At 40.2% G+C, this 21348-nt stretch overlaps 1 protein-coding gene across 8 annotated transcripts in view; it reads left to right on the top strand.

The window, feature by feature from the left end:
• The window catches only part of LOC139760964 (eukaryotic elongation factor 2 kinase-like), a 145773-nt gene that overhangs the window by 42235 nt on the left and 82190 nt on the right, over positions 1–21348 (top strand). Inside the window, exon 1 of one of the 8 annotated variants that reach the window (XM_071684784.1) lies at positions 1853–1876. The exons of 4 other annotated variants lie outside the window; for them this stretch is intronic. The gene's annotated coding sequence lies outside the window, so the exon portion shown is untranslated. Of the gene's footprint in view, positions 1–1852; positions 1877–12516; positions 12988–13363; positions 13510–21348 lie in introns of those variants that run through there. 3 more of the 8 variants (XM_071684757.1, XM_071684759.1, XM_071684777.1) reach the window with 3 other exon arrangements.

Below are 21348 nucleotides of genomic sequence, written 5' to 3'. Positions count from 1 at the left end.
CAAGCATCTTTTGCGCAATTCATCACTGATTCCCTAAATACATCCCATTCCTCCCCCACTCCCCTTACTTCCATTGTTCTCACCTTTTTCCATTCTGTACACAGTCTCTCCTGATACTTCCTCACACAGGTCTCCTTCCCAAGCTCACTTACTCTCACCACCTTCTTCACCCCAACATTCACTCTTCTTTTCTGAAAACCCATACTAATCTTCACCTTAGCCTCCACAAGATAATGATCAGACATCCCTCCAGTTGCACCTCTCAGCACATTGACATCCAAAAGTCTCTCTTTCGCACGCCTGTCAATTAACATGGTTGGTGAAATTCAATGCAACCAAATACAATGTGATAAAGATGTAATATAGTGAGTTTAGGCCGTGTTATGACGATTGTCATAACATGGCCACATTACCTGACCACAGTCGAAGTGTAGAGAAGGCAAACTATACAGTTGTCACTATTAACTTTACCTGAGTGTACGTGAACGAGATGCTCAAAATCTATATTCAAAACGTATCAGAATATACATCACTAGTTTGGTTACACCACGAGAGGAAACAATACTTTGTACAAATGACGTGAATACACCTAAATATAAAGAAGCAGGTTGTTCACCTCAGGTCTCCTTCCCTCATGTGGGAGTGACAGCACTACCTGTTCCCATATTACTTTTCCCATGATTAACATAAGGTCTACAGGCCAGCACACTTACTTCATTGCCTTTCTTGAATGCAGACAAAACACATTGTTTTCCAGTCCCATTCCACCGGATCCCTCCTCCTTGAAGCTCCCTAGTATGTCGAATATCATACTTTACTCATTTATACAAGTATAGGGAAGAGAAGTGTACCCTTATGAGGCTTTATCTCTTGTGAGTGTGTGTGTTTGGCGAGTAAGTGAAGCATCAGAATCTACAGGTGTGCTACAGTCACCGTCCCACACGACCCTACTCACCACGATATACCATTGAGAGAGGAAGCGCTGCTTGCGGGGGTAGTACCGCTAGCGCCCAGCTGGTAAATGGCAAAGTGGAGAAAGGCTTTTCTGGTCGCCCTGGGCACGCCAAGGTGGGAACCCGACTGACGCTGGTGTAGTGAATGTAAACAGTTTATCTTTTCACCATCCCTCCTGTTATACAAAATATACTTGTTCATGAGTGTAGTGAACAGTGAAAGCAAATGTTCTGCTCTACTTTCGTCAAAAAAGTAATACACGCTAACGTAGGCAACATATGCAGAATCAGTGTTACAACTAGGTAAATATCAGGAAGGCCGCCCACGGTCTTCATGTGATGTAAAAACTTGATTGACCTAAAATGAACTGGCGGACTCTTGCCTGCATCTTCTGGCTGGCGTCGGTGCATCACACAGGAGAACAGACGAACGTGAAGAACTATTCACAACAGTGTACGTAGCAATATCAATTTCAGCCAATTTACACGAGATTCTAAAACCTGTTCGAAAGAAACATTACTAATTAAATTTTTTGATAACAATAGATAATTTTAACTAGGAAAGGAAATAGAATTTTCTCTCCAACAAAACTAAATATCTGGGTACTCGGCATGGACCTGATGACATCCTAACCTGCAGCATCAGTATGTGGTGGGAGCGTCTTCATTACCCTTGTGTGCTCTAACGCGCTGATGCAATGGCGATCGAAGAGCCAGATGACCATCACGTGAACACTCCAACCCTGAGGCCCGTGGCCCTCACAGTGCCAAACTCACACTGCACCCAAGCAAGAGGCTTTACGTATCCTCCCACATTTTTTTTTCATCTAAAGTGAGAGTATCTCAAACCAGTCTCTCTGCCAGCGTCCCATCCAGAACTTCCAGATATTCCAGATAACGCAATTCAGTGTACGCTCGTGCAAGTATGTTTCCACCATTCTTATCAACACTTGAACATCCCTGATCAAATCTTCAGTCAGTCTTTACAGATAAATTTCTATGTTCAATCTTATTTTTACAAGTTTTATCGTATTTCTAGTATGTTTTATCCGCTCATGTTTATCCCATCTCTGCAATGCACGCAACATTCATTCTGCATCCGACACATCAGTCTTACAGTTTCGTATCTCAGTCGATCCAGCTTCGTTCTTCTTCATTATTCCTCGAGAATTGCGATCCGTCATCTACACTCAGATGGCCACCCACCCTACCGCTGTTGCATGCTAAGCAACTCCTGACGTCACTCTCCCCTGTTATAACAGTGCTTCGTATTTATGCCACCCGCCCGCCTCTCACTGCGCTCTCACATCATGGTGAGGATTCTGTTTCGGGATGCGGTATACTCAATCTCTATAGCGTTTGTGTGTTCATCCGCAGAATGCATTATATCCAGCATTACTGCCATACTTTCATTCATTCTCTCATTTCTTCCCCAGGTTCTCAGGTACACCCAGCTTCTTCAACCATATCTATCGTTCCTATGCCATTCTTACAGCAGCATCTTATCAGGACATTATAAACTCCTTTATATTCATTCTAATTCCTCTCATCATTGACCAGGCTTCCTCAGCAAGCCACAAGTTCAGCCAGAGGACACGCAGAGTATCAGAACACGTACCTGATTATCCACAAATAACAAAACAAACGTTCACACAGTCACTTGCCACTTGTTTTGGTAGAAAATAGTACATTTACTGTAACACTGCCTGGAGTTATCTCCCTCCACAGCCTTTACTCTCTCTACTCTTCCATGAATGCTAAATTATCTCTTTTAAAACTTTTGTGCTGTTTCACCTTATTTTTTCGTCCCTCATGCGCATCACATTGTCAAGGAACAAAAAAAAGTGTTCCCGTACTTTAGGCAAGATGTCCGAAACTCTCGGATATCATGTAGAACGAACTAACCTTAAAGGACCAGACCCCGCGACGCCCCCGCCTTCTATTAGCAGTGTTCCTGGGTACGATGGTGTTGCCAGCGTCACCCACAGAGTAAATATATACATAAAAGCAGACCTTAGCAGCGGTACGACAATCATCAACTAAAAGTAGCGAAAATAGAAGGATAGCATAAGTATACTCCACAACATAGGGAAAGTGATGATTTTTAACTGCAAACCCATACAAGATTACCTGAACGTCTTGTTAATGCGCCATTGCCTATCATAAACTTCTGCACTGCACGAGGATTATTCATATGTACACATTTTTACTTGCACGCTGCAGGAAAAGGTTGTTTCTTTCTCTCAACAATTTTTCAGCGAAAAAGAAAATCAACTGAACATTCTTTGTTGAAGAGAGCAAGTGTTATTATTATCCTGAGGTATAGGAGCGTGCTGAATCTATTCGTCGGATAGGCCATCCATTTTCATATCATAACTTCACACACTGCACAGTGTTTTGATTCGTCCAGATTATCTTCACACCATAGTGCACACCATAAACAAAAACGCTTCCATTACATACCTTAAGAAAAACCATTTCCTTTGGCACCTTAATTGAACTACTGCGATCACCCAAAATTAATTTTTCTCTACTTTTGTTGATCTACCTTAAGCTATACACCTACGTGAACCACTGTGTCTTCCGTTATCTATACTTCCCATGCTCTCGCATGTATATTCACCAACGCATCTCAAGCTTAGGTTCAACATGGCCATACTATCTTAGAAGGCTTTCGTAAAAGCATCTTGCTAAATATTTCTTCACACGATATCTTTCCCATATCTTCAATTTTTCCTATCGGATTCTAAATATACCTACTAAGTTGTCCACTTCCACTGATCTCATTTTGTAAGTATATGAAACTTGGAAAGCAGTTACTGTTTATAAGGCAAGGTTGTGTTGTGTATGGACGCGGAGGTTGTGGAATAAATGGTTTATCTCTGTTCATACAGATAACGTCACGACATCCTTGCTGGACTTTTTTTTCACCCTGGCGGGGTAGTGGCTCCGGGTAGTACGACAGCTGTGTTGTGATATGTATGTAGGTTACAGACGCGTCGCCCACGGCTGCTCCACTTAACAACTCTCGCAATCTCTAATTATATATATATATATATATATATATATATATATATATATATATATATATATATATATATATATATATATCTTTCTTTTTTCTTTTAAACTATTCGCCATTTCCCGCGTTAGCGAGGTAGCGTTAAGAACAGAGGACTGGGCCTTTTTTGGAATACCCTCACCTGGCCCCCTCTGTTCCTTCTTTTGGAAAATTAAAAAAAAAAAAAAAAAAAACGAGAGGGGAGGATTTCCAGCCCCCCGCTCCCTCCCCTTTTAGTCGCCTTCTACGACACGCAGGGAATACGTGGGAAATATTCTTAATCCCCTATCCCCAGGGATAATATATATATATATATATATATATATATATATATATATATATATATATATATATATATATATGTGTGTGTGTGTGTGTGTGTGTGTGTGTGTGTGTGTGTGTGTGTTCACCATCTCCCACGTTAGCAAGGTAGCGTTCAGAGCCTTATAGGGAAGACGCCTCACTTGGTCCCCTTCTCTGTTCCTTCTCTTGGAAAAGTAAAACTGGAGGGGAGGATTTCCAGCCAGTACAATGGTCATAATCTTTAACATGATTAAACAAAGCATTTGATTCTTGTCCAGTTCTTATACTGTATCATGTTGTTTAAGTCTAACAAAAAGATCCTTACTAGTCTGCCCAACATACATGTTACAGATTTTGCAAGGGATTCTGTAAACAGCGCGCAGAAATTTCTGGAGAGTTTTATTATTAGGATATTCTTTATAGTATTGTTCTAGTTGAAGACTACATTTACATTATAGGATTTAAGCAACCTGGGAAGTAATGTGAAATTATCTCTCAAAGGGAGAACTAAAAGACCTCTGTTGCAAAGGTTCCTAAACTACTTTTAGCAGCAGGGAAATTTGCTCTCCTTTGGAATAAATGTTCTCATGAACTTCAATCTCCTATTGATTATCTCCCGTGTAACATGTGTAGGGGTGTGTCAGGCTGGGGGGCTCTAGAGCTAAGAAGCTCTGTGCTAATTCCATGGACGCCCACAAGGAAGAGCAAGAGGGGACATTTGCTCCCCCAGCACATACATTTCTCAAAAGACTTGCACGCACATATGGCATATTCCTGGTTCAGTTACTTGAATGGAATTTATTTACATATCTTTTGTAACTTCTATCAAAACCTTAGATTTGTTTGTGTATAAGCTCATACATCATTTTAGTTGATTAACTTACACTATGACAATTCATCCACTACACACACTTCCACTTGAAAATATTTCTGTGGGCGCCTATGGCTGAATCCCCTAGAAACAATGACGACCATCGCCCTCCATGTTGTGACCAGAAGTCGAGTAAGCCACTTCATTTCCATCACTCCAGCAGGATCCTGGGTGCCGGAAGAGTGATCTTTACCCAAGTGTTTACTGATTTCTCAATGAAATTTCGGAAGTGCATCAGCACTGCGTAAGGGAGACCTCAGCCTGGTATAGCCAGAGTGCCTTAACGAACATGACGGGACTTCGCGCCACATACATACGTAGGTAGGTTTGTACCAAAACTAGCACAACTGACCGACAGAAGCAGACCGCCGTACGGAGTCTCGAGAGGCCTTATCACCATTATCTCCACCAGTAATTATCAACGTGTACACGTGAGGCCAACACGTTTCCTTCTCAAGCGCGAGAGACTTGGTTGAACATAGTGAAAAAAACATCGGAAGTAAATATGTTATGTAAACAAGATGATGGTCCTGTGTTATGTACATTCCACTATCATCCGTATTGTAATTCCAGTATGTTTGATTCGCATATTTAACTAACCACCTTTACCCATTTATACGAATGAGATGAAAATATATATGTATTAAAATTTACTGCATGTCTGTAATATTGCCATTACTTAGTTTCACAAATTATGTACTTTTCATCCAATAGGACCCATATCATTCAACTAACGTTGATATATATATATATATATATGTGTGTGTGTGTGTGTGTGTCAGGAACCCATATCAAGGACACATGGAGGTAGGGTAATGACTAAAAGGGAATGAAAACGTAAAGGATAATTTTTTTTTTCCTTTTTTTTCATTTCTTTTTTACATCTGTCCAACCTTAAGCGCCAATTTAGTCATTCTGATGTATAGCACTTAGTGCTGTGTTCTTGAGTTAACTAGCAATCAAGGATTTAGATCTTTAACAGGGCCGCTGTAGTTGGCAAAAGCGTAGCATCTGGTCGGTGCCAGAGTTCGGAGGTCAGCCGAGGGATGGTGCCTGCCGCAACCCCCCCACCCCCTCCTCCCGCCCTCTCCCTTCTCACCTCTAACCCCCCGCCCGGTTGAGAAATGCCCATCACTGGCATCCTCTTGGATTATTTACCTAGTAAATAATCAACATATCATGGTGTAAGTACAATGTAAGGGGGGAAAAGGTGTTAGGTCTACCATAAGTTATAGCATCACTGTAGTTCTAAGTTAGGTGTTGGTTTACCAATATATTAAGTGAGATCTAAAATGTTATCTTCACGATGTTCAGTTAAGAAAATACAATGAGAAAGTTACACTGAACGACTCAATGAAAATGTGTCGAGCGCGGAAAATGGAAAGAGTGAATTATTAAAGAAACAGATTAAGGAAACTGAATTATCATATGATGGGGACAGACTAAGACGGGGTTAGTATTGGTTCATTCCTAGAACAGCGTAGTAACGACTCGTATCATTTCGCTTAGAGGACATGGAAATTCGCTTGGTTCGGGGGCCCTGTAAGGGAAACGAGTCGGTAAAGTGCATATAGCATCGCTGATGGTTTGTACTTTGACAAGGTCCCAGTTCTAGAGAAGAGTCGCATCTACAGTGAAACGCAGAAGGGGATTCGTATTAAAGGCGTGCTTAACCCAGCGGGAGTGGTACGTCAGTGTGAGCAGCGCATCTACAGACCGGCCTGACGTTAAAGCAAGGAACACGGCCTGTCTGCAGTTCACATCTAAGGATTCGCACACGCAATGACTAGTGGAACGAGTCGATACGCCATGAAATGACCTTTAACATTAAAGGCCCGTGGTGGAGTAGCATATTATTATCTTGCAGTGTGGCAGGAATAATTGTATCACTCTGAACTTGAATCGTCTAAAGTGTTTTTCCTGTAATTCATCTTTCTTCCATTCTATATTGTAAGATTTACCTGGCTAGTACTTGCTGAGTATTGACGACACTATGTTGCTAGGTGATTACTCATCCATCTATACCCATGTATAGTGGCTAGTACTTGCTCAGTATTGACGACAGTATGTTGCTAGGCTGTAACATCATTTCTTATCCATCTATACCCATGTATATCCAGTAGATATATCCATCTATATCCAGTAGACTAAGGTGGATTGTTTTAATGTATAATTATCCTTCGCAGTTTCTCATGACAGAGTTGCAAACAGTTATGAATTAGGATGTTTTCCTGTTTTTGTCATGTTTTCATTTATCCATGCCATGATATTTTGGCATTAGATATGAGAATGTTAACGGCCTTTCCCTACCCTACCGGACAGTGGGTAATCATGGTGAGCTTGGCAGTTGCTTAGCCTGAGTCATTAATGTCATAAGGGATTATTTCAAATCACGGTTATGGGCCCCGTGGTACTCTTGGTTGATTATTATTATTACTACTGTTAAGTGTCCCAAGTAGAGAGAGAGAGAGAGAGAGAGAGAGAGAGAGAGAGAGAGAGAGAGAGAGAGAGAGAGAGAGAGAGAGAGAATTATGCTTCCGTAATCCCTACGAGTAGGGTACTCAAAATCTTAAGTTTAATGCCTCCAAGACCCAATTTCTACCCATCACTCTATTGAAAACTTACAACTCTCGTCTCTGACGATTCTGTAATTCCACATCTTGACTCAATGAACATACTTGGTATTACTGTAACATCCACTCTTCCTTGGAACCCCACATTACGGGAATAGCTAAGTCTGCCTCTGACAAACTGGGTGTCCTATTTAGACGTCGAAACTTCATCTCATTCTGAAGAGTTGCTCCGTTTATCTAAGGGATTGAGTCGTCCGACTTATAAACTGTCCCAAGCTAACTTCCAAGCTGGACCCCCTTGCCCTACACCGCAGTGTGGTTCGCTTTCCCGCTTTTGTAAGTATTACTTTGATTTCTGCTCCCGGGAGCTGGCTGCTTGTGTCGTCCCCACGGGTAGCTAGACCACGCAATACTCGGCAAGCTGCTACGTCACTTGATTATTGTATGGCGATCGGTAACTCAAGGGTGCGCCGTTTTGAAAACTGCTTTCCCTACACGTCGAAACTTTGGAATCGAAGCTTTGGAACTCTCTACTCACAACAACTTTGACCTGGCGCATTTCAATAGACAGGTCTTTCACTTTCACAAAAATTCGTAAATACTCTCCTGTCTTTTCATCCATTTCATAAATTTCTCTGAATTTCAGTTACATTCCGGCCTTGATGTAGACTTTTGTTCGTGACCGTAGCCTTCAATATATATATATATATATATATATATATATATATATATATATATATATATATATATATATATATATATATATATTCTTTTTTTTCATACTTTGACGGTCTCCCGCGTTAGCGAGGTAGCGCAAGGAAACAAACGAAAGAATGGCCCAACCCACCCACATGCAGATGTATATACATAAACGCTCACACACGCACATATACATACCTATACATTTCAACATATACATAGAGACAGATACATATATACACATGTACATATTCATACATGCTGCCTTCATCAATTCTCGTCGCCACTCCGCCACACATGAAATGGCACCCCCCTCCCCCCGGATCGCGTGCGAGGTAGTGCTAGGAAAAGACAACAGAGGCCTCATTCGTTCACACTCAGTCTCTTGCTGTCATATGTAATGCACCGAAACCACGTAAGCGTTAGCGAAGTAGCGTTAAGAATAGAGGACTGAACCTTAGAGGAAATATCTGTACTTGGCCACCTTCTCTGTTCCTTGTTTTGGAAAATTAGGAAACAGGAGGGAAGGATTTCCAACTGACCCCCCCCCCCCAACACTCCCCTTTAACTCGCCTTCTACAATACGCAGGGAAGTATTCTTTCTCCCCTGTCCCCAGGTATAATATATATATATATATATATATATATATATATATATATATATATATATATATATTGTATCCCTGGGGATAGGGGATTAAGAATACTTCCCACGTATTCCCTGCGTGTCGTAGAAGGCGACTAAAGGGAGGGAGCGGGGGGCTGGAAATCCTCCCCTCTCGTTTTTTTTTTTTTTAATTTTCCAAAAGAAGGAACAGAGGGGGCCAGGTGAGGATATTCCAAAAAAGGCCCAGTCCTCTGTTCCTAACGCTACCTCGCTAACGCGGGAAATGGCGAATAGTTTAAAAGAAAAGAAAAGTTTGGTGAAGTGTGTGAAAGAAGAAAGTTAAGAGTAAATGTGAATAAGAGCAAGGTTATTAGGTACAGTAGGGTTGAGGGTCAAGTCAATTGGGAGGTGAGTTTGAATGGAGAAAAACTGGAGGAAGTGAAGTGTTTTAGATATCTGGGAATGGATCTGGCAGCGGATGGAACCATGGAAGCGGAAGTGGATCATAGGGTGGGGGAGGGGGCGAAAATTCTGGGAGCCTTGAAGAATGTGTGGAAGTCGAGAACATTATCTCGGAAAGCAAAAATGGGTATGTTTGAAGGAATAGTGGTTCCAACAATGTTGTATGGTTGCGAGGCGTGGGCTATGGATAGAGTTGTGCGCAGGAGGATGGATGTGCTGGAAATGAGATGTTTGAGGACAATGTGTGGTGTGAGGTGGTTTGATCGAGTAAGTAACGTAAGGGTAAGAGAGATGTGTGGAAATAAAAAGAGCGTGGTTGAGAGAGCAGAAGAGGGTGTTTTGAAATGGTTCGGGCACATGGAGAGAATGAGTGAGGAAAGATTGACCAAGAGAATATGTGTCGGAGGTGGAGGGAACGAGGAGAAGAGGGAGACCAAATTGGAGGTGGAAAGATGGAGTGAAAAAGATTTTGTGTGATCGGGGCCTGAACATGCAGGAGGGTGAAAGGAGGGCAAGGAATAGAGTGAATTGGAGCGATGTGGTATACCGGGGTTGACGTGCTGTCAGTGGATTGAATCAAGGCATGTGAAGCGTCTGGGGTAAACCATGGAAAGCTGTGTAGGTATGTATATTTGCGTGTGTGGACGTATGTATATACATGTGTATGGGGGTGGGTTGGGCCATTTCTTTCGTCTGTTTCCTTGCGCTACCTCGCAAACGCGGGAGACAGCGGCAAAATATATATATATATATATATATATATATATATATATATATATATATATATATATATATATATATATATATATATATATATATATATAGTGAAAGCTTTGCGGAAGATGAAAGCCGGCAAGGCAGCAGGTTTGGATGGTATTGCAGTGGAATTTATTAAAAAAGGGGGTGACTGTATTGTTGACTGGTTGGTAAGGTTATTTAATGTATGTATGACTCATGGTGAGGTGCCTGAGGATTGGCGGAATGCGTGCATAGTGCCATTGTACAAAGGCAAAGGGGATAAGAGTGAGTGCTCAAATTACAGAGGTATAAGTCTGTTGAGTATTCCTGGTAAATTATATGGGAGGGTATTGATTGAGAGGGTGAAGACATGTACAGAGCATCAGATTGGGGAAGAGCAGTGTGGTTTCAGAAGTGGTAGAGGATGTGTGGATCAGGTGTTTGCTTTGAAGAATGTATGTGAGAAATACTTAGAAAAGCAAATGGATTTGTATGTAGCATTTATGGATCTGGAGAAGGCATATGATAGAGTTGATAGAGATGCTCTGTGGAAGGTATTAAGAATATATGGTGTGGGAGGAAAGTTGTTAGAAGCAGTGAAAAGTTTTTATCGAGGATGTAAGGCATGTGTACGTGTAGGAAGAGAGGAAAGTGATTGGTTCTCAGTGAATGTAGGTTTGCGGCAGGGGTGTGTGATGTCTCCATGGTTGTTTAATTTGTTTATGGATGGGGTTGTTAGGGAGGTAAATGCAAGAGTTTTGGAAAGAGGGGCAAGTATGAAGTCTGTTGGGGATGAGAGAGCTTGGGAAGTGAGTCAGTTGTTGTTCGCTGATGATACAGCACTGGTGGCTGATTCATGTGAGAAACTGCAGAAGCTGGTGACTGAGTTTGGTAAAGTGTGTGGAAGAAGAAAGTTAAGAGTAAATGTGAATAAGAGCAAGGTTATTAGGTACAGTAGGGTTGAGGGTCAAGTCAATTGGGAGGTGAGTTTGAATGGAGAAAAACTGGAGGAAGTGAAGTGTTTTAGATATCTGGGAGTGGATCTGGCAGCGGATGGAACCATGGAAGCGGAAGTGGATCATAGGGTGGGGGAGGGGGCGAAAATTCTGGGAGCCTTGAAGAATGTGTGGAAGTCGAGAACATTATCTCGGAAAGCAAAAAGGGTATGTTTGAAGGAATAGTGGTTCCAACAATGTTGTATGGTTGCGAGGCGTGGGCTATGGATAGAGTTGTGCGCAGGAGGATGGATGTGCTGGAAATGAGATGTTTGAGGACAATGTGTGGTGTGAGGTGGTTTGATCGAGTGAGTAACGTAAGGGTAAGAGAGATGTGTGGAAATAAAAAGAGCGTGGTTGAGAGAGCAGAAGAGGGTGTTTTGAAGTGGTTTGGGCACATGGAGAGGATGAGTGAGGAAAGATTGACCAAGAGGATATATGTGTCGGAGGTGGAGGGAGCAAGGAGAAGAGGGAGACCAAATTGGAGGTGGAAAGATGGAGTGAAAAAGATTTTGTGTGATCGGGGCCTGAACATGCAGGAGGGTGAAAGGAGGGCAAGGAATAGAGTGAATTGGAGCGATGTGGTATACCGGGGTTGACGTGCTGTCAGTGGATTGAATCAAGGCATGTGAAGCGTCTGGGGTAAACCATGGAAAGCTGTGTAGGTATGTGTATATTTGCGTGTGTGGACGTATGTATATATACATGTGTATGGGGGGGTTGGGCCATTTCTTTCGTTTGTTTCCTTGCGCTACCTCGCAAACGCGGGAGACAGCGACAAAGTATAAAAATATATATATATATATATATATATATATATATATATATATATATATATATATATATATATATATATATATATATATATATACGTCTAGGTTTTCTAAATTAGAGGTATTGCCCTGGAATGATGTTCATGATCATTAAAGAAAATAGCTAATCTGTTGATATTAGTATTAACTGGTTTATATAATAGTAAATAATAATCATTCTGTGGGAAACTTGATGTAGAATTTCTAGCAGCCAATCAGAGAGCAGAGGGGCGGGGTTTACTTCCTCCGAACGTATGAGAATAATTAAAACTTCAAATAATTCAAACCCACCCATTAAGATAAAAATATTTTGGAACATATTAAGTAATTGGAGTGAATAATTTCACGGTCAATAAATGATGCTTGATTTTATATGAATAATGGTGGTTGAAGCCGGAGTCAAGTAATACTAATCGAATGCCACACTGCAGGAAGAGGGCGTGAGTAGTGTTGGTGTAGTAGTTGACGTGTTCATGTCTGACAGAGTTGAGGTGTGTTTGATAAAGTTACAAGACGAAAGACGAAAGTTTAAAAACTTACTGACACCCGCTTTTAAACGAGTGATTAACATCTTTGGAGATTTTCATTTAGTGTGGAGAGTGTTTAACATGTTGAAATGAGTAATTAGTAGATTTAACGGCAGATAACCAGTGTCACACTATCACACTAATTTGGAGATAGTATGCAGGATATGAATTGAGATAGCCTATAATGCTTTTGGCCTGTGTGAGATGTGTTTTATCAATTCACTGTCACGAATTGACAGATAAAAGTTGTAATGTAGGACTACTAAAATCTCTGGAATACAGTTATTTTACAGTGATAGTACAATGTATCAAAAAACCCAGACTGCTGGCACATGGAGTTACCAGGATATTTCTAAATAAACGAATTTCTGTTTTTGTCAATACAGGTATGTCTAAAATTTATTCCTATGCATCGAGGACGCAAAAGAAACACCAGTGGTTCCCATGCGTCTAGTATAAATGCTTCATTTACGCTTAGTATGGTTTAGAGCATTCTCTCTTTCCCAACGATATTACACTATTGATAATGGGGAAGGTGATTAATATAATGAGAATTGTGTGGTTAATGTGAAACTCGATGGAACACTATTAGAGATCTGTAGAACCAAAAAAGGACTTCATCTATATTTCCCAAGCGGCCGAAATGTATTGTAGAAGTTAATATGGTGTGCTGCCCAGGACTGGCTGGAATAATGATCTCAAATGAGGCATGGGGTGTGGAGGAGGAGGCTGGGGGGGTCGGCATCACCACCAACAGCGGTGGACGCGGAGTCAGCTGCTGTCATCTGTTTGTTTATGTTTCTCGGCAGAAGGCGCGTCACTGAAACCCTATAAATGTCGGGCTACGCTGAAATCTACGGTGTTCTCTATGTTTCATCCATAACACTGAAACATTGGTAGATGGATAGGTAGATAAATACTTTGTTAAACCATTGCAGAAATGTACGGTGTTCCGTACGTTTCGACCATGTCATTGAAACATTGGTTGATAGATTGGTAGATATATACCTTATTAACGCATTGCAGGAATTACAATGCTATAAAGCATTGGTTGATAGATTGGTAGATATATACCTTATTAACGCATTGTAGGAATTACAGTGCTGTAAAGCAGGTATATGATATGATTAGTACACTTGTATGATACACATTGTTTGATAAACAACTTAGACGCACCACGAAATGTAAAGCATTAATAGACCAGGCATATATTTTTAACCAAGGATTTTTTTTTTTATCTAAACATATAGATTTTTCCCTTGGTATTACTACCGCTTCGAATATCCAGCAAATTTTGACATTTTAAATCCTGGTATGATTACCATTTCGGATATCGGCGACCTTTGGGATTTTTAGTCTTGGTCAGGTTAGCTTCGAACATCTAGCGAATTTTGGGATGTTAAGTCTTGAAATTCGCGGGAAGTACAAAACCGTGATTTTTTTCTTTTTTTTGAGGACATTTTAGAAATGGACTGATTGAGCTTGGTATGAAGTTCCTTCTGTTTCCGAGTATCATGTAGGAAGTAACTCACAGTCGTACTGATTGCATGAACTTAGGTTAGTAATGCATCTTATATAAGTGAAGTGTAATTGCTCTTGTGGTTTATATGTAGATTTTGTCCATTAAAACTGTCAGATTTGTGTACCTATTTCTGCCTCACTGAAATTATGGTTGTGACTAAATAAGAGGAGACAAAATGTTGGAACTGGTATTAATTTCTGATACCAGTCTGATGAACAGAGATGCTAAAGCGCTCTTCTACACATGTGATCCTGATTGATTTGAGTTTTTTCAAAATGTACATTTTAATTTCATCGGGGATAGCACACTAAGTGTAATTATAGATTCATATTTTCCAATATCGTCCTCATATCACATTTAAAGCAAATTTGAGATGATTGTAATAGGAATAACTCAGAGGAATACCTTGAATAGAAGAAAGTAGATTCGTGGGAGATGAGAGAAAATTCAAAGAATGTAACTGGGTGGAATAAAGTCAGAATCTCATATATATATATATATATATATATATATATATATATATATATATATATATATCAGATTGGGGAAGAGCAGTGTGGTTTCAGAAGTGGTAGAGGATGTGTGGATTAGGTGTTTGCTTTGAAGAATGTATGTGAGAAATACTTAGAAAAGCAAATGGATTTGTATGTAGCATTTATGGATCTGGAGAAGGCATATGATAGAGTTGATAGAGATGCTCTGTGGAAGGTATTAAGAATATATGGTGTGGGAGGTAAGTTGTTAGAAGCAGTGAAAAGTTTTTATCGAGGATGTAAGGCATGTGTATGTGTAGGAAGAGAGGAAAGTGATTGGTTCTCAGTGAATGTAGGTTTGCGGCAGGGGTGTGTGATGTCTCCATGGTTGTTTAATTTGTTTATGGATGGGGTTGTTAGGGAGGTGAATGCAAGAGTTTTGGAAAGAGGGGCAAGTATGAAGTCTGTTGGGGATGAGAGAGCTTGGGAAGTGAGTCAGTTGTTGTTCGCTGATGATACAGCGCTGATGGCTGATTCATGTGAGAAACTGCAGAAGCTGGTGACTGAGTTTGGTAAAGTGTGTGAAAGAAGAAAGTTAAGAGTAAATGTGAATAAGAGCAAGGTTATTAGGTACAGTAGGGTTGAGGGTCAATTCAACTGGGAGGTGAGTTTGAATGGAGAAAAACTGGAGGAGGTGAAGTGTTTTAGATATCTGGGAGTGGATCTGGCAGCGGATGGAACCATGGAAGCGGAAGTGGATCATAGGGTGGGGGAGGGGGCGAAAATTCTGGGAGCCTTGAAGAATGTGTGGAAGTCGAGAACATTATCTCGGAAAGCAAAAATGGGTATGTTTGAAGGAATAGTGGTTCCAACAATGTTGTATGGTTGCGAGGCGTGGACTATGGATAGAGTTGTGCGCAGGAGGATGGATGTGCTGGAAATGAGATGTTTGAGGACAATGTGTGGTGTGAGGTGGTTTGATCGAGTAAGTAACGTAAGGGTAAGAGAGATGTGTGGAAATAAAAAGAGCGTGGTTGAGAGAGCAGAAGAGGGTGTTTTGAAATGGTTTGGGCACATGGAGAGAATGAGTGAGGAAAGATTGACCAAGAGGATATATGTGTCGGAGGTGGAGGGAACGAGGAGAAGAGGGAGACCAAATTGGAGGTGGAAAGATGGAGTGAAAAAGATTTTGTGTGATCGGGGTCTGAACATGCAGGAGGATGAAAGGAGGGCAAAGAATAGAGTGAATTGGAGCGATGTGGTATACCGGGGTTGACGTGCTGTCAGTGGATTGAATCAAGGCATGTGCCACGTTTTTTAAAGGGAGTGATTAACATTTTTGGAGATTTTTTTTTAGTGGGGGGAGTGTTTAACTTGTTGAAATAAAGTAATTATTGGTTTTAAAACCCGGCAGAAAAACCAGTGTCACACCAATCACAAAATTTGGGATAGTATCCCAGGTTATGAATTGAAAAGGGCCCTAAAATTTGCTTTTGGCCTGTGTGAGTGTTTTTAAATCAATTCCCCTGTCACAAATTTGGGAAGATAAAAGTTGTAAGGGTAGGACTACTAAAATCTCTGGAAATACAGTTATTTTACAGTGATAGTAAAAAGTATAAAAAAACCCCAGATTTGGGGCCCCAAAAGGATCCCGGGATTTCTAAAAAAACGAATTTCTTTTTTGTCAATACAGGTATGCCCAAAAATTTTATTCCTATGCTTCGAGGACGCAAAAGAAACCCCAAGTGGTTCCCATGCGTCTATTTATAAAATTGCTTCTTTTACGTTAGTAGGGTTTTAAGGGGCATTCTCTTTTTTCCAACGATATTACACAAATTTGATAAGGGGGAAAGGTGTTTTAAATAATGAAAATTTTGTGTGGTTAATGTAAAAACCGAGGGAACCATTAAAAATCTGTAAAACCCAAAAAAAGGACTTCACTTTTATTTCCCAAAGCGGCCGAAATGTTTTGTAAAAAATTTAAATTTAGGTTTTGTGGGGCCCAGGACTGGGGGAAATTAATGATTTTTCCCAAAAAGGCTTTTGGGGTTTTGAGGAAGGAGGCGGGGGGGGGTCGGCACCCACCACCAACAGGGGTTTGGACGCGGAGTCAGCGGCTTCATCGGGTTTTTTTAAATTTTTTTCTGGGCAAAGGGCGCGTCACTGAAACCCAAAATTGTCGGGCTACGGAAATCCCCGGGGTTTTCCTCTATTTTTCCCAACCTTAACCAAAAACTTTTGGAGTGGATGGGGTAGAAAAAATACTTTTTAAACCATTGAAAGAAATGTAGGGGTTTTTCCGTACTTTTCCCCGACCATGTATTGAAACTTTGGTTTTTATAAAAATTGGAAGATATATACCTTATTAACGCATTGCAGGAATTACAATGTTTAAAGCTTTTGGGTTGATAAAATTGGTAGATTTACCTTTTAAACCCAATTGTGGGAATTTACAGTGCTTTTAAAGCGGTATAGGGATATGATTAGTACATTTGGGATGTTTCCCCCTTTTTTAAAAACAACTTGGGGACCCCAACCACGAAATTTTAAAGCTTTATTAACCGGGCATTTTTTTTTTAACCCAAAAGGATTTTTTTTTTTATCAAAAACATTTAGATTTTTCCCTTGGTTTTTCCTACCGCTTCGATATCCAGCAAATTTTGACTTTTTAAATCCGGGGTATGATTACCATTTCGGATATCGGCGACCTTGGGTTTTTTAGTCTTGGTCGGGTTAGCTTCGAACATCTAGCAAATTTTGGGAGGGGTTGTTTGAAATTCGGGGGGAAGTACAAAACCGTGATTTTTTTCTTTTTTTTTAGGACATTTTTTTGGAAAAGGACTTTATTGAGCTTTGGGATGAATTTTCCCTTTTGTTTTTCCCAGTATCATGTAGGGAAAAACTCACAGTCGTACTATTGCATGAACTTGTAATGCATTTATTTAAATGAATTTTAATTGGCCCCTTTTGGGTTTTTTTTTTAGATTTTTTTTCATTTTAAAAATGTAAAATTTGGTACCTATTTCTGCCTCAATTTAAATTATGGTTTTGACTAAATAAAGGAGACAAAAGTTGGAATGGTAATTTTAAATTTTTGTTTCCAGTCTGATGAACAAGATGCTAAAGCGCTCTTTAAAACAGTGATCCTGATTTATTTGAGGTTTTTTTTAAAATGTACAATTTTTAAATTTTATCGGGGGGGAAAACTAAGTGTAATTTTTAGATTTATATTTTCCAAAAATCGTCCTCATACACATTTAAAAACAAAAATTTTAGATGATTGAAAAAGGAAAACTCAAAGGAATACCTTGAATAAAAAGAAAGTAGAAATTGTGGAGTGGGGGGGAGAAAATTTAAAGAAAAGTAACTGGGTGGAAAATAAAGTCAAAACTCATATTATATATATATATAATATATATATATATATATATATTTTTTTATTTTATAAAAACAAGGGGAAAAAGCAGGGGGTGGTTTCAGAAGTGGGGAGGAGGGGTTGTGGATTAGGTGTTTTCTTTGAAGGGAAAGGGAGTGGGGAAAAAATTAGAAAAGCAAATTTGGGTTTGTATTTGCATTTAGGGGTCTGGAGAAAGGGATATTTATAGATTTTATAGGATGCTCTGTGGAAGGGGATTAAGAAATATGGGGGGTGGGAAAGGGAAGTTTTTAGAAAACAGTGAAAAGTTTTTTTTCGGGGATGTAAAGGGTTTTGTATGTGTAGGAAGAGAGGAAAATGATTGGGTTTTCAGTGAATGTAGGTTTGCGGGAGGGGTGGTGGGGAAAGTCCCCTGGGTTTTTAAATTTTTTTAATTTGGGTGGGGTTGGGTTTGGGGGGTGAATGCAAGAGTTTTTTTGGAAAAAAAGGGGCAAGTATTTAATCTGTTTGGGGAGAGAGGCTTGGGAAGTGAGTCCGTTGTTGTTCCTGTGATACAGCGCCCGATGGGCTGATTATGTGAGGAAAAGCAGAAATGGTGACTAGTTTGGGAAGTGTGTTTAAAGAAAAAAGTTAAGGTAAATGTGAATAAGAGCAAGGGTTTTTTAGGTACAGGGAGGGGTTTAGGGCAAAATTTAAAGGGGGGTGAGTTTGAATGGAGAAAAACTTGGAAAGGGGTGAAGTGTTTTAGATAACTGGGGGTGGAATTTTGGGAGCGGGGTTTGGGAAACCCTGGAAGCGGGGAAATGATCCTAGGGTGGGGGAAAGGGGCGAAAATTCTGGGAGCCCTTTAAGAATGTGTGGGAAATCGAGAACATTTTCTCGGGGAGCAAAAATGGGTATGTTTTAAGGGAAAAGTGGTTCCAAAAATGTTGTAAAAAGGTTTTTGAGGGGGTTTGGGCTATGGGTAGAGTTTTTTCGCGGAGGATGGATGGGGCTGGAAATTTAGATTTTGGGACAATGTTGGTGTGAGGTGGGTTTTATGAGTAAGTTAAAATAAGGGTAAAAAGAAAAGGGGTGGAAATAAAAAAGAGCGTGGTTGGGGAAAACAGAAAAAGGGTGGGTTTTTAAATGGTTTGGGCACATGGAGAGAATGATGAGGAAAGATTGCCAAAAGGATATATGTGTCGGAGGGGGAGGGAAGAGGGGAAGTGGGAGACCAAATTGGAGGTGGAAAGATGGAGTGAAAAAGATTTTTTGTGATCGGGGCCTGAACATGCAGGAGGGTGAAAGGAGGGCAAGGAATAGAGTGAATTGGATCGATGTTGTATACCGGGGTTGACGTGCTGTCAGTGGATTGAATCAAGGCATGTGTATGGGGGTGGGTTGGGCCACTTACCAAAACACTTACCAAACATTACTCCCAACTCATATGACCACAATCTTGGCCCAGTTTGGATGGCATATATTGTGTTATTCTGATACAACTCAGCATGTTTTGGGGTTTTGTTGTAATCTGTCAATAATTCATGAAGCTTTCTTACCTGAAAATGTAAGACATGTACGAAATCATGCTGTTTACAAAGACAGATAAGGAGAATGCAGGGAAAGGTTCAAACACCTCTCAACCATAGTCGATAGATAAGAAAATATACATCGTTTAAATTTATTATTCAGTCAAGAAAATTATTCCAAAAATGTGGTTATATGTAATCCTATCCCAAGCTTAAGTGTACCATTTAGCTGTGAAGCTAAAGCAAGAGGGAAATTGAAAGAAATCTCTAATATGTGTGTAACTTTGATGCAAGATGCATAGTGAATACATCAGCTTAAATATTTAGTGGAACAAGGTGAAGCGGATGGCATGGACTGAAAACACTGAAATGATGCTGAAATTAGTGTGAGATGATATGACATGTTTAGGAATGGCAGGAGAAGAAGTAAAATCAGAACAGAGATTGTGAGGAGTGTTTAGATGAACTCATGACAGTTTTTGTGGTGTGAAATGAAATTTTCGAGGCTCTGCATATATGTTAGGAGCATGCTATTTGAATGATCAGAGTGTTTCCTGGCACTGTCCTCTTGTATCATTTACACTGTTGGTATGGCACTGCTTGGGTAGTAACTTATGCTGGCTCAGTTAATGCTGTATTAATGGATAATTTCTTGCATTGAATCTTTTTACAGTGGTTGATGTAATTACCTATGTAGGCAGTTTGTAGAGAATGTTTGGGGATTCTTCTTCATATTTACATTAGGTACCAGTAGATGTTGTGATGGCATTTTGTTTGTTCATTGCTGTTGAATGGACAGTATCATATATATGGCATTCACTCCCCACATCAGTACCATCATCGCCAAAGCAACATGCAGACTAAATGCCTGTGAAATGCTAACTAGCTCCATGTTTGGTTACAAGAAAAAGAATTCCTCAGCATCCTTTGCAAACAATTAAACTGCTACACTGTAAACCATACCTCACCTGGACAGTCGTCCACCCTCTAAAGCAATTATAGCATCGCAAATCATTGAAAATAGTGCACTCAGAACAATTACTGGCTGCCTAGCACCCTCAGACTCAACACCTTCACAATGCAACAAAGATCCTCCCAATACAGTTCCTCCTCAACATGCTTGGCATTTAGTTCTTTGCAACAGCACAAGATCCATCCACTTAAACCATTCAGCAACTTAACGACAAACTCCAAGTAGTAATAAAGTAATATTAAAATATTTATTCTGTGGTCACAGATTCCTTCCACACACAACAAATATAACACTGATAAAACACATGCACTCTGAATTAGCCCAGCAATCACTAAACATCTAACATCTCAACTTGATATTAAACTTCAGTCCATGAAGCATATGCTCATCAGAAATGACACTCCCTAGACAAATATGAGACACACACCAATTTATTTGGACATCCCCCATCAAACACTATTTCAACATAACTGAAGACCCTTCATGCCCATTATCCAACTTCGGTAAAGAAGACAGTAAGTACTTATACTCAGTTGCCATACACTCGCAGCACACACACACACACACACACACACACACACACACACACACACACACACTGACATAACACACATTATGATCTTTGGTCACGACTGGTGGAAAGCTGCCACCTGCTTGAATGCTGCAGGATCCCTGTAAAGGTGGGATATAAGGGACTTCTGGCTGATTTTAGTGAGAAACTGCAGAAGTTGGTGACTGAGTGGAATAGTTGCTCCAATAATATTATATGGTTGTGAGGCTTGGGCTGTTGATAGTGTTGTATGGAGGAGGGTGGATGTGTTGGAAATGAAATGTTTGAGGACATTATATGATGTGAGGTGGTTTGATTGAGCAAGTAATTAAGAGATAAGAG

This window comes from Panulirus ornatus, chromosome 3 (genome assembly GCF_036320965.1).
Source record: "Panulirus ornatus isolate Po-2019 chromosome 3, ASM3632096v1, whole genome shotgun sequence".
Taxonomy (NCBI): Eukaryota; Metazoa; Arthropoda; class Malacostraca; order Decapoda; family Palinuridae; genus Panulirus; species Panulirus ornatus.
This window is presented reverse-complemented; position numbering and strand designations above follow the sequence as displayed.